A 14,352-nucleotide genomic window follows, 5' to 3' on the forward strand; every position below is an offset into this window, starting at 1 on the left:
TATCTCATTCACACCCACAAGCCTCTCTCCCTCTCTCTCTCTCTCTCTCTCTCTCTCTCTCTCTCTCTCTCTCTCTCTCACACACACACACACACACACACACACACACACACACACACCCCATCTCACTAGGATGACACCTTCAATAATCATAGGCTTCTGTTACATAAACCACCTGAAGTGAGCAGAATACTTTTGACCTTTATTCTCTAATGCTATTGATGAACACTGAGACCCCCATATAAGGTCTGAGTCTCCTGACTTCAGTGTGACTTCCGGGAACTCCTGATTCCACTGCCAATCACAAGCACAAGAACTCTCCCGCCCCCGTTTCTGGGCTGGGACACAGGGACATCCTCCCAAAGGGAGCTACAGCTCCCAGGTCTGCTCTAGTCCCCCCCCCTTTCCCTCTGACAAAGCACTCTGGCACCTTCCTGTCCCCAGAGCCCTCTGTCCCCCTCTCCTTGGGGATAAGGCCAGGTTATCTGTCCATCTGCTGGCCCCAGCCTGTTTATCTTCTTAGGGCTTGCTTCCTGGAATAGCTCTAGGTTATCTAAGCTGTGAGCCCGGGCAGAGCCTGGCTGTCTGCCTGATGGACCCTGCCCACAAGGGACAGCGCTTGCTCATCCTTGGTGGTCCCTCCTCCTTTATCCAAACCAAATTCCACCAGGAAGAGGCTCAGATACTAGCCAAGATGGAGGTCTTCCTGGGAGAATTCCGTCGCACTCGGCTCTTCCCCCCACAAGAGCACCCTAGGCTACCCTTTCTCTCCTCCCTTAAGGTTGTGGTCACTGTCAGATGCTGGGCATGTCACTCCTCTCCCCATATCAGCCCCAGGCAGCTGACATCCCCACTCACAAGTTACCCCTCAAAGATATCAAACCATTCACCTTGTCCCAAACTCTCCATCCCCCACGTAATACCATCTGTGCAGCCAGCTCGGAGCTCCCCGGGACTCCCAGATCAGAGCCTCAGCCCACCTTCTTGGGCCCTTGGCTTTCTGTCAGTGCCTCCTACCAGTACCATCCCCCATCCTCAGGCCCCCTACCCTTCTAGGTTGAGTCCTCTGGCAACCCCCTCCACCCAGACTCTAGGCCTTCCCACCCCTTCCACCAGAGAAGATGTCAATTGCCATGTCCAGGGACTTCTCAAGAGCATTCCACTACTCTTTGCCCCTGGCTGCATCAAGTCTGAACACGTTTTCCAAGGTACACCTGCACTTTCTTACTGCCCCTCACAGCTACCACATGCACTTTTGGGCCTCCATATCAGGCCTGGCCTGGCATCCTGTTGCTAAAATTCTTTCCCAAAGGGAGATGTGTACCCTGTATTTCAGTGACAACCAAGGCCAGGACTCAACCAAAGTTCCCTCTGGGGAACCAATGAGTTTATTGGGCTTCCTTGCAGACCATAGGTGAGGGCATGGTGGGGGTCTCCCTGCAACAGACTGCATTTATCCAGCAGGGGATGAGGGCATCCCTGTAGCTGCCTACTCTTCCTGGGCCTATATATTCTAGACACTCCCCAAGGTCACATGCAGCTAAGGTAGAGTGTTGTATATACAGATGATAGTGAGCGACTGCACACTAAGATGAGGGTCTGGTGACTCTTTCGACCCTCCAGGAGGGGATGGAAATAGTCAACAAGCTCAGCTGGGATAACCCTTCTGCGAGGGAGGGTGCAGATGAACTCCCCAAGATGACGGGTACCTGGTGCAGAGGACAGTCACCCGAACACACCCTGACTGAGCACCCTCAGCATTTCCTCCAGCTCCCCAAGACATCCTCTCCCTCCACCTCGCAGTTTTCTTGTGTCCTTTGTGATGCTCTCTGGTCATTCAGTCAATCATCTAGTGAGCCAGTGTTGCTGGAGCTCGCTCTGGAGCAGGTGGATACCAGCCACAGCCTGAGACACAGTAGTGTAAATCCCACTGACTGCTTCACAGAGTCCCTTACAGGTCTGGGAGCCCCAACTGTGTCACACACTTCCTGAGGGCAACAGTCTAGTCTCTGACTTGTCTTCATCTGCTGCTTCGTTTTTGTTTGAGAAGCTAACCCAGGGCAGCCCGTTTTCTGCTTTATCACACAGATACTTCTTTCAGTTATCATGTTGCCTTTTAGTCATGAGGAAGGAAGAGAAACATCGTCCCAGAATAAAGGACAACCTTTGAAACTGAGTTAACTGGGCATCAAGAACAACTTCACCAGGTTTCTTTATCTTCAGCCCTGAGCATCATCTCAGAGCGAAAGGCCCATCCTCTCAACGGAGCAGACTTAGCTAGATGGAAGATCCATCAGTGTCTCTTTTTCTTCCGTTTCACAGAGGACTGTTGGTGACTTTGTCAATCTGGGGTCCTCCATCTATATAGCCTTGGCTAGGGCTGAGCAACAGCTTAAAAGAGCAGAGCCCTTGGTGGATCCTCTGTTCTGTTGTCAGCTGGAGAAAGTACCCTGACTCTCCTATCACAGAGTCAGGGTACCCTGGAAGTCCACCACAGCCATGACTGGTCCTGATGTTGATGATCCCAACTTTCAAAAGGTGTGTCCAACCTTTTGAGATTGCAAAAGAAAGCTATCATTTACCAAGTTCAAGATCCAGACCTGCACAATGGAGTTACACACACACACACACACACAGAGAGAGAGAGAGAGAGAGAGAGAGAGAGAGAGAGAGAGAGAGAGAGAGAGAGAGAGGGAGGGAGCTGTCTGAATTCATAGATACACACACACACACACACACACACACACACACACACACACACACACAGTCACTCATCTGAATTCCTACCTATCCTTGGCCAAATGCACTCACATGCAGCGCATGGGCCACACGTTGGACTCATCTGCTCAATGCTGCCTTAGATGTTCACCTTGATCCTATGAAGCTATCCGTCAGGTATATCATGTGGTGACTCCGTCCTGCTTAGGGGCAGTGGCGCCCTTGAGTCTCTAGAGAGACAGGTCAGACCAAGGTGTCTGGAATGCTGGCCAAGAGCAGGAAGTGATGAGCCTTAGAGATAGATTCTCTGCCATGGCTTCATTGCTCCTGGGTGTGAGCCCAGTACTTCAGTGTCCCCGAGATGTGACCCTGCCTCTTTCCTCCCCTTCAAGGCTCATAAGCACAATCTAAACTTTCCATCACTCAGCCTGGAGCCTCCGGCTGCTTCCACAAAAAGCTCCTGAGCCTGGACTGGGGAGAGGAGAGAATTTTTCCAAAGGATGTATATGTGTATTGTTAGGGGCTGAAAGCATCTCGGTGAACTCAGGGTCATGGCACAGCCTGACAAATGGCCGGAAGTTGGGGACTTCGGCCTGACATTTTTTGCACAAAGGCCCCAGAGTCCAGCCAGGTGAGCTAGCCTCTAGGAGGGACACACATGGCCACCGCCCAGCACTTCCTGCCCTTTGTTGGCCCACGGGACAGCCTTTCTTTCGTGCCTGGCTCCTGTTTCTTATTTAAGGCTAGGAGCAGCTCAATATAGAAACGGGTGGGCCCAGGAGTCGGTGGAGGATGTAAGAATGTAGACAGGCAGGCTGCCTGCCTGGGCAGGACTGCCGAATTGAAACACTGTCACCATATATACCCGTCATGAGCCCATCTGTCATTTATATACCTATGGAGATGTCCCATGTGCTCCTCTGGTATGTTTCAGAGGTCACAAGCCTGCCTACGCAGCAGCCTTTGCCAGCTGCTCCATCCTTCGGTCCCTGTGCCCTGGCTGATCTTCACGGGTTCCCTGAAGGCACAGCCACTTCTTTCTGCCATAAGGAAACAATGGTCACTGGCTTCCTCGGAACCTACCTCTATGGCCAATGAGCTGCTGTGTGTGAGGTTGAACACTGATACCCTGGGACTGTTTACATCCCTGTCTACATTATTATCTGTATGCAGAGCTCATGTGGAAGATAGAGAACAGAATTTGAGCTTTTCTTGGAAACTCTGGGTCTGGGCTCAGAGTCCTGAGTGAAGTAGAAAAAGTGTGGACTCAGGGAGACCCATGAGCTCTGCTCCTCCCACTGCCTGGCTGGTGGTGCAAGCTGGAGTAATGTTCTTCACCGTCACATCACGTTCTGTGGCTGTAAGGTGTGCTTGCTAGTGTATAGTCGTAACATTGATGTCAGTGAACAGTCATTGAGGCCCACAAGGTCACTAGTCTTACACACCAGTCAGTAAGTGTTGACTGCTCAGACGGGCACGTTCAGTATGCTCCCTTTTCATTTGCATGCATAGGTTTCTTTTCTTTTTAAAAAAATATTTCACTTTATTTTTATGTGCACGAGTGTTTTACCTATGTGTATGTCTGTGCACCATTTGTGTGTCTGGTGCCGATGGAGCTTTAATGTGTGTATGCTTGTGTGTGTGCATGTGTTTGCATGTGTGTGCTCACATGTGAGTGTGCATGTGTGTATGTATGCACTTGCCTAGCATGCACAAGGCCCTGAGTTTGATCTCCAGCACTGCGGAAAATCTAAATAAAAAGAAGAGAGGGTGGTTGTGTTTGTGGGACTTTGCTAAGACAAACACTGTAGAACAATAACAGTAAAGGAGGATTTGTGTCACCTGGTCCCCCAGCCAATTGGATGATGACACACCCCACCTCCCCCAGTTCACCCTCTCTGGAAGCATCCTCACAGACACACATCTAAGAAGTCTCTCCTCAGCCAATCAAGATTAACCATCAGTGAAGATGACAAACATCTGCACAGACTTGGACACACACAGGATTGGCCCTGCAGGCGTGTGCACATCATGGCATTTCGGCCAGTGGAAAAGGGCAGCTTGCATGATGCCCATTAGAAACTCCCCGTTGCCTCGTGATGATGACACAGCCAGAGCAGCACCAGGAGTCAGTGCCACTTGAACAGTGACACAGGTGTGAACGCACCTATGGCCCTGCCAGAAATATCCAAGTATAGCACAGAGAACCACACGAATGCAGTCCAGAGGGTGGAGCATGAGGGCAAATGGCTGTGCCACTGGGGGGTTGTTTGTTGTGTTGTTTCTAATTTATTTATTTGTATTTGCATTGGTGTTTTGCCCGCATGTATGTCTGTGTGAGGGTGTCACAGGTGTTAGCTGCCAGGTGGGTGCTGGGAACTGAACCTGGGACCTCTAGAAGAGTAGTAAGTGTGCTCTTAACCACTGAGCCATCTCTCCAGCTCTGTGCTACTAGTTTGTGTATTGTCTATATGATACTTTTTACTGTTAGTTTAGAGTGTACTTCTACTTATTAAAAAAAATGTACTGGAAAGCAGCCGGCTGTGTGATACAAGCAGTATCTTGTGCATCTCACCCTCAGTTTGTCTCCTGATTATACCAAGAGGGGCTGAGACTGTAGCTCACAGCATGAGCACTTGCATAGCGGATGTGAGGCACTAGGTTGGACCACCTAGCCCCAGAAACACACACACTCACACACACACATACACAAAGGCTACGATGAGGACTGATGAACACCTTCTAGGCTCTTTAAGGAACTTCTATGATGTTTGCAAGATAATATAATCACCTTTAATCCCAGCACTCGGGAGGCAGAGACAGGCAGATCTCTGTGAGTTTGAGTCCAGTCTGGTCTATATAACAAGATCCAATTCAGCCAAAGCGATCTAGTGAGAACCTGTCTCTAGAAAAAAAAAAGAAAAGAAAAAGAAAAGAAAGACAGAAAGAGAGAAAGGAAGGCAGGAAGGAAGGAAGGAAGGAAGGAAGGAAGGAAGAAAGAAAGAAAGAAAGAAAGAAAGAAAGAAAGAAAAAGAAAGAAAGAAAAGAAAGAAAGAAAAAGGATAAGAAAGGAAAGAAAGTTTCAAAAAGAGCATTTGCGGCTGGAAGGATAAGGTCTCAGATGTGTCTGAAGAACTTTGTCAGACTTTCCAGGGATCTCCAGTTTTGTTTCCCCAACACCTGCATCAGACAGATAGTCACTACTGCTGTAACTCCAGGTCCAGGACATCAAATGCCCGCTCTGGTCAATGGCTCACTTTTATAGGCAGATAACACGTTTTGAACTTTTCCTTTCCGTCAGATGACCACTCACTGCCCCACACCCATTCCTCTCTGATACCACCACCACCTTCCAGACCGCCCACTTATACTCTACTTCTCAGAACGGATATCTTTCTTATATACACATTCACATCAATGACACATTATAATTATCAGAATATAAGATATCACTATGATATCTTATAAAAATGATCTTAAAGGAATCAAAGGAGAGTAGTATATATGTTAGAAAATATATGTTGGTCTTTCTCAACGTACTCGAACATGTGTGCTTAAATGATTACGTCATTATAGAGGTATGCATACTATTCTCTGTAAAACAACCAATTTAATCTGGCTCTCTCTTGCATTAGTGACGTATCATTTGCCCAGCACCTCATCAATCATAAATACAGATATATAACATGGCATGATGGCTAGGTGCGTATCTTATGTCTACTACTTATCATTATTCTATGCTATCTATCTGATTCTCTATCTATGCCTACCCTAGGTTTCGTAGTTTATGCCATTCCTGTCGTGGCTGATAACCCTAAAATTACTAACCTATAGGTGTGAACAGTAGCTCACTCAATCATCATTTAAAAAAAAAGTGTGATAAGAGCGAATGATGTTGAGCCCTAGTCACTGATGAGTGGTGAGACTGCGTAAGGTCATAGCTCCTGGCGCTGAAATAGTCACACATGCAAGCTGCCTGCCAAGGACTGAAGTTTTGATTTTCCCGCCACCCATACGGTGGTCACAGCTCCCATCTTGACTGAACAAGCTAGTCTCTGCTCAGGAAGTGGTGAATTCAGGGTGGCTCTTTCTCTTCTCCTCTGATTAGCTCGTCGAGCGCGTTGTAAAATGAAGCGTACATAGGTTATTCAGAGCAATGTTGTCACATTACACATTATCGAGTGGAGCCCTTATGAAACTTGTTAGATATTATTAAAACACAAGGCAAAATATACAAAGATCTATGATGGTTCCTTTAAGTGTACATCCATTATTTATATACATGATTAGAGGAAATCAACTAGAGACAATATATTGAGAACAATATAGAGCCGTAAGTGTCCAATGCTCTTCCTGCCAGCACCGGCTAAGACGTATACAAATGGCTCTGCTTGCCGTTCTGTCAGATCACACGGCTGTTTAAGATGTGTTTCCTGAATCCTTGCATCCTATATGGGTTATTTTGCTCAGTCAGCTCCACTGTGTTTTGAATGCCACGGTCAACTAAAGGTATTCATAAGAACTCATAGTTGTGACTTACTTTTAGCTATTTCCTTCCCTATTTCCTCCAGGAAAGACGTCACCTTCCTAAATTCTCTCCCCCCAATTGCTCGCCGATCTGGTATTCATTTCACACTCAAGCCGGCAGTGGCCTAAAGGCGACATAGAGATGTGATCGAGTGCAGGATTTGATCTCGAGGTGAGCACGTTTTTGATTATTGGTGTTTAAATATCTACTGTATTGGCCAGCTTTGTAAGATCCTCATACATGTCCACCCAATATACCGAATGTGTTCCTATTTTTTCTGTCATGATAATATGAGAATGTGGTTTAGCTGGTGTACTGATTGCTTATCTCGTGTACGAGCGCTACTCGAGTGTGATTATATGAAGAGATAATCTCGTAATCTGTAGACCTACGTATAGTGTCGTACAGCACTAATACGACTCGTCTGTCTTCTCTCATACAGTTGCGGGTCTATATATTTAGTTGGCCAATTGGATCCACCTAAATTTTTGATTTGTTTTTTTTTTTCGTGCTGCCTTTTTGTCTCACCTCGATAATAGAACATGCTAATTTGGAGGACCTTGGTAATATAAGATGAATGAATGTAGTTCACTGTATTGAGATAGAGCATCTGATGACAGATGGCTTGCATGAGAATCTTGTAAATGAGTATCAGCTCCAAGAGTCAAAGTGAGAGCGGGGCAAACTGATAACTTAGGTAATTCTCACCTCATTTCACTTTCAAAGAGGACATTGCCACTCGTCGGTTGCTCTGTGACGGTCTACCCGCTCAGAACGTGTGAGAGAGATGGCAAAGGGCTGATACTCCTAGGACGCGTAATGGCCGTTCGGAAGGAAGGCTGGGAGTCCTCTATCTGCCCTTTTTCTGTGCTTCTTCTTAATAGGTAATCTGTGTCTTGTACTGCCTATACTATGAGGAGACCATGTTCTCTAATAGTATTCTCAACTTCTTACATATCGAAATAATTCATTGAAGTATGGCTCTGCCCACACTTGCCCCGGAAGGCGGCTATTCTCCACTGCGCTTCGGTAGATATTCGAGTATATACAGCAAGTTCATTGATCCATGAGCCTTCCATCTTGATTTTCTCTGACTTCTGGACATAACAGCAAAATATACTGCCTAGTGACCATGTTATATTATGTTTTCTTTTTCACTGCTTCGTCCCAGAGTTTTCTCTCCCCTACCGTCTCACTCCTAGGACTCCCTCCAACCCCATCGTTGCCTGTTGTTAGGTTCCTACTTACATACACACTCGAAAACCTCCCCTCTATACGAGCCTCGTTAAAGATATCTTGGTCGAATATTATAGGATTCTCTCTAACGCCTCTTCATACTGAGAAGTCTTCCTCTATTCTTCTCATTGCTATTGTGCGAGCAAAAAGTATTCTAGGTTATGTCTTTTTGGAGTTTAGGCTGCAGCAGAGTTTATTACGATAAGCTCAGCGGCCCTTAAATTTAGTCATTACTTGCACTCTAGACCTTCTGTGCCTTGAGATGTTAAAGTCATCACACCACCAACCTCCCTCATGAGTAGTGAATTTTTAGGTCTTCATAGTTGCAAACACACATGCTGAAAACACAATTTGGAGAATTTTCCACCATAAGCTCTAAACTACTTGGAGTGACCAATCCTTTAGCTAAGTTCTCAACATTAGATCACATGTTGACCTTGCATACGTTCTATAAATGTCGTCTAGGCAATGTGTGGTAACAAGGAAGTACTCGCAGTATCAGACAAGAGAAGGTGCTTATATCCTGATATGGCGCATCTATACGCCTTGTGCTGTTCTAGTTATAAAGCCAGCGTTGTGTGACTGACGTTCATTGTTGAATACAATTTTGTGGTAATCTCCTAAAGGTGTAGAGTTCTCATAGCTAAGGCTAGAGCCGGCTTCAGCTGTGTGAAATCGATATTGGCGATTTGTGACTTTTAAAAAAGAAGTGTGTAAATACTTATTTCATCCATCATAAAATTAATAACAGTAATTTTAATTACGTAATAAAATAAACATCACCTTGGAAGCAAATTGTTCTGGGTCATTGCTGTGAATGCTTGAAGAAGTATCTTCTCGTATGAGGCGAACATGATATCCACATCTTCTTCTTCCACACCAGTCTTTGCTGCCCTCCCTGTTAATCTAATGGAATTGACCTAGCTATATCAATTTCAGGCACCTTTACAGTCATATGTTTGTTAGATCCGATCCTTCACATATCTCTTGTTAACGTCATTTACTGGTGTGGTGTGCTGTTCTGCTCTTGATGACTGACTACACTCTAATGCATAATCTAGAGATAATCGGATCCAATTCAGTACGTAGGCCAAACCTTGTTTTCGCTTGCTCCAGTCATGCTTCTGTAATCAAGTGACCCTCTCCGAGTGAGTAGAGTGTGTCGCTTGTTACTCTGGGTAACACGTACCGTACCGGTAGAGAAGGTATGTATCTGGGACCTCATGGGCTCGTTTGCCTCCCAGCCATCTGGGTTTATCGACGCACTAGCTCGAGGACTAGATCTTTAATGGGTTGGGCCGACCTCTTGGAAAGAGCCGAAGGGCGAATAGTGTTATACTAAGCGCTTCCCAGTCGTGCGCGTCTCTGTTCCCCCATAGCAGAAAGATAAAAGACAGTCCAAGCCGAGCAGTGGGGTTGGGTAGGGAGGAGGTCAAAACCCTCTCTCCAACTGTCCTCAATAATAAGACTTCCTAATACTCTACTGTGCCGATCCCAGCCCCATGTTGGACTGTGAATGAGTTTACTATTGATTAAACAATTTTCCTATAGGCCACTCTACCTAATGATGTGCTATGGTGCTTCTCCATGAAATGGCCAGTGAGGACGGGGACTGGTTACTAAAAATTTAGTATCAGTTTCAGTCGATTCCTAACGAAGATGAATGGGAGTTCTGTGCCTACTCTTTACTTTACTCACGATATGAACTCATGAGAGCGAAAAACGGGGCCTTAGGACGAATGTATACGGAGCCATTTATATAAATCTGTCCTCTTAACTGCCCTCTAAAAGTGCCCCATTGTCCACTTAGGAGGTGAGTAGCATCTGTCTCGCAGAAAACTTGGTGCTGCTTGCCATGTTTCTCTGTTTACAGGTATATATAGCTCTTTGTTAAGACTTTTCTGTTGGTTCTGGTCTTGTAAATTCACTTTTCACCTCCGAACCTTGGTGCTTTCCTATACCTAGGCCAGGATATTTTTAGATGGCTCAGTCGGGTTATGACCTACCACTCACCCATCATCTCTTTCGTCACTCGTGAGGACTAAATGTCGTGCATGCGTTGGCGAAATGCGCCAATGGGCCACCTAAAACCTCTGATTATCCAAAGGCTTCTGGGGTGAGACTTCAGAATAGCTGCCCGACCCATTTAAGGCATGAGCTATAGGAGTTCATTTATATAGGTCTGGTATTATCATTCAACGTGGATGTGGGGCTGCTTTTTCTCCTTTTGGACCCCCATCTCAACATTGTGCTTCAATTGGGACAAGTTTGAACAGCTCGATTTGGTCATGAGTCCACAACATACCTCGTGACGACCGCATCACTCCTCTGACGTGCACTAGTACACATTGTGTATGTCATCTAGGTTATTCTTGGTGGATCTATCCATCTCACGCTACCTGATCAGAGGCTCAAAGATCGGTGTGGTCAGCAGGACTATGTGTATGACGCGCCGGGCTGATTGCAAGTGAGCACCTGTGCAGACTGTCGTCGGCTTATCCACACTATGTCACTCTCTCTTAGCTATACTGTGATAAGATAATGTGCCTGTGTGGTGCACAGCCTCCTAGTATAGAGAGTGCCTGTGTGGTACTAGCTCTTGAGTGATATGCCCTGAATAAGTGTCTCTTGCATTAGACAGTACTGTGCTGGGCTGTAGTTTTAGTACAGCCATGAGAGGCGCGTAGGGTGCAGTGGACAGCCACTTGTGGCTGGCTCCTGAAAGACTGGATGCCGGACAGCTCTAAGGATGGGGCCCTAAGGACTAGCACAGGCTCCCACACAGGCTTGTGGACAGTCCGATGAGGGCGCCTGTGGACTAGCTCACACTTTCTAATATAGCTCATTGTTCTGGGCTCTGTCTCGCGTGCCTCCAGCCACACCTAGCTCTCAAACAGGTGCTCTCGCACCATTAACACTCAACAACTGCTTCCACTATTGGCACAGCTCTACCCTCTCTCTTCTCTGCACGTCATCCCTTCTCTTTCCCACCCACCTAGAGTTTTCTCCTAAACTGGCACTCTCGGCTTCCTTGCCCATGGATCCTACTTGGTGACCGATTACTTCAGTAACTGACTTAATTAATTTTGTGTCCTACTCTCTAGGCATCTTAACGCAGCTGTTGTGCTTCTACACTTTCTCCTCTGTGCGGACGTGTCACAACTGTCGAGGTGTGCACTACATATCTGAATCCACAGCCGCTCTCGAAAGTGTCAAATCCTCTATTCACCCATTGTCAATTGTAGCGAATCGAGCCTTTATTCTCCCACTAGACGCTCGGTTTTTAGAGATCATAGCTTCGAGGTACCACCATGGTTTTCTCAGTTGCCAGACACTCCTCTCATGCAGGTGCCATAAAAGACAGACAAGCTGTCTGCTCTTATCCGGTCAGGAGAAATCCCCTCACGGCTTCAGCTGAAAGGCGACAGCAAATGCCTGACACGACCTGGAGGACCAGGACCCAGAGGCTGGACAACCCAGAGACCTAGGATGGGCCAAACATGACTGGCAAAAAAAGAAAGAAGAAAGAAAGAAAGGGAAGGAGGGAGAGAGGAAGGAAGAAAAAAAGAAAAAAGTCAATGAAATGATTCCTAGTGATATCCTGCTAGCCTCATACATTGGTGCCCAGGCAGTCATCAAAGAGGCTTCATCGAGCAAGTAATGAGACAGATGCAGAGACCCACAGTTAAACATCAGGCAGAGCTTGGGGAACCCTGAGGAAGAGAGGGAGGAAGGATTTTTAGGAGCAGGAAGGTCAAGGACACCACCAGAACATGGCCCACAGAATCAAGTAAGCAGGGCTCATAGGGGCTCACAGAGACTGAAGTGACAATCATAGAGCCTGTATGGGTTCGACCTAGTTCTCTGCATAAATGGTGTGGTTGTGGAGCTCAGTGTTCTCATGGGACTCCTTACAGTGGAAGTGGAGCTGTCTCTGACTCTTGTGCCTGTATTTGGACCCTTTTCCATCTGTGGGGTTGCCTTGACCAGCCTTGATATGACGGTGTGTGTCTAGTCTTATGGTATGTGTCTAGTCTTATTGTAACTTGTTATGCCATGTTTGGTTGATATCCCTGGGTGGCCTGCTCCTTTCTGAAGGGAATTTGAGAAGTGGATCTTAGGGAGAGAAGAAATGGGAGGGAGGAACTTGAGGAGAGGAAGGAGGGTAAACTGTGGTCAGTATGTAATGTATGAGAGAAGAAAAAAATAAATTAACTAAAAAATATTAACACAGAGAGAGAAGAGAGATGATGTGATGATGATGATGATGATGACATGCTGATGGCAAGAGGTCATTTTTGGCTACATAGAGAGTTCAAGTCCAGCCTGGGCTACATAAGGTCTGGGAGCTTCAACAACAAAAATGAGTGGGGCTGGACATGGTAGCTCAGGCCTTAATCCCAGCACTTGAGAGGCAGAGACAGGAGGATCTCTGTGAGCTCCAGGCTAGCCTGGTCTGCAGAGTGAGTTCCAGGACAGTCAGGACTAAATCGAGAGACCCTGTCTCAAAAACAAAACAAAACAAACAAACAAACCCACGATAACAACAAATGAGTGCATTCATGGTTCTGGAGACCGAAGTTCAAAGTTGGGGGAAGGGCTGTGAAGATTCTTTCTTGGGACGCCATGTCTCCTTCCTAGCAGAGACAGCTACCAACCCTAAGCATTCCTTGGTGTGATGGCTATTCTTGGTTGTCAACCTGACTATATTTGGAATCAACTAAAACCTGAGCAGCTGGGCACCCTGTGAGTCTTCCCCCACCCTTTTCCTTGACTAGATCATTGGAGGTGGGAAAACCCACCTTAAATCCGGGCCACACCTTCAGACGGCAGCCCACATGAAAGAACTTGGAAAACGGAAGCTTCTGCTTTTTGCTTGTTTGCTCTCACTCTTGCTGGGAAGGTCGTCTATCCTGTTGCTAAGGCATTCCTTCAACGGTATGAGAACCTATTTCTTCAGCAAATCAAGGCAGGCTGAAGACCAGGGGCTTTCTAGGAATCCTTGAGTACTCCAGCACCAGATTGGGAGAGCCGAGACATCCAGTCCTGTGATCTGAACTATTACTGGATTCTTGGCGTCCCCTTTGGGAGACAGCCGTTGTTAGACTGGAACAAACCCCCTTTGTGTATGTGGGGGTTTGAATGAGAACGACTCCATAGGTTTATACATGTGAAGAGTTGGTCCCTACATGGTGAACTGTTCGGGGAACGATTAGGAGGTGTGGCCTTGTTGGAAAAGGTGAACCACTGGGGGTGGGACTTGAGGTTTCAAAGCCCCGTACCATTCCCAGTCTTTAACTCGGCCTCATGCTTGTGGCTCAGATGTAAGCTCTCAGCCACTGTCCAGAGTCATGCCTGCCTGCCTGCTGCCATGCTCCTTACCATGATCCGTGATGGTTATAAACTCGCCCTCTGGAGCTGTAGGCAAGCCCCCAATTAAACGCTCCCTTTTATACGTTGCCTTGGTCACGGTGTCTCTTCACATACTCACAGCAATAACACAGTAACGTGTGTGTGTGTGTGTGTGTGTGTGTGCGTGTGTACGTATACATATACATATATATTCATTCTATCCATTCTATTCCTTTAGAGAACCCTAACACTTGGCTTATAGGATACATGGTTTCACTTCCACCTTCACCTGACCATTTCCTTTTTATCTCTGTGTCTTCACATGACATTCACTTTTCCTTCCTTCCTTCCTTTCTTCCCTCCTCCCTCCCTCCCTTCCTTCCTTCCTTCCTTCCTTCCTTCCTTCCTTCCTTCCTTCCTTCTTTTCTTCTCATTCTTGGAGATGGAATCCAGGGTCACACACATGTCAAGTTACATTCTACCACTAAGCTACACCCCAGGCAGCTCCCGCTTTTCTT

The sequence above is a fragment of the Peromyscus leucopus genome, chromosome 3, assembly GCF_004664715.2.
Source record: "Peromyscus leucopus breed LL Stock chromosome 3, UCI_PerLeu_2.1, whole genome shotgun sequence".
Classification (NCBI taxonomy): Eukaryota; Metazoa; Chordata; class Mammalia; order Rodentia; family Cricetidae; genus Peromyscus; species Peromyscus leucopus.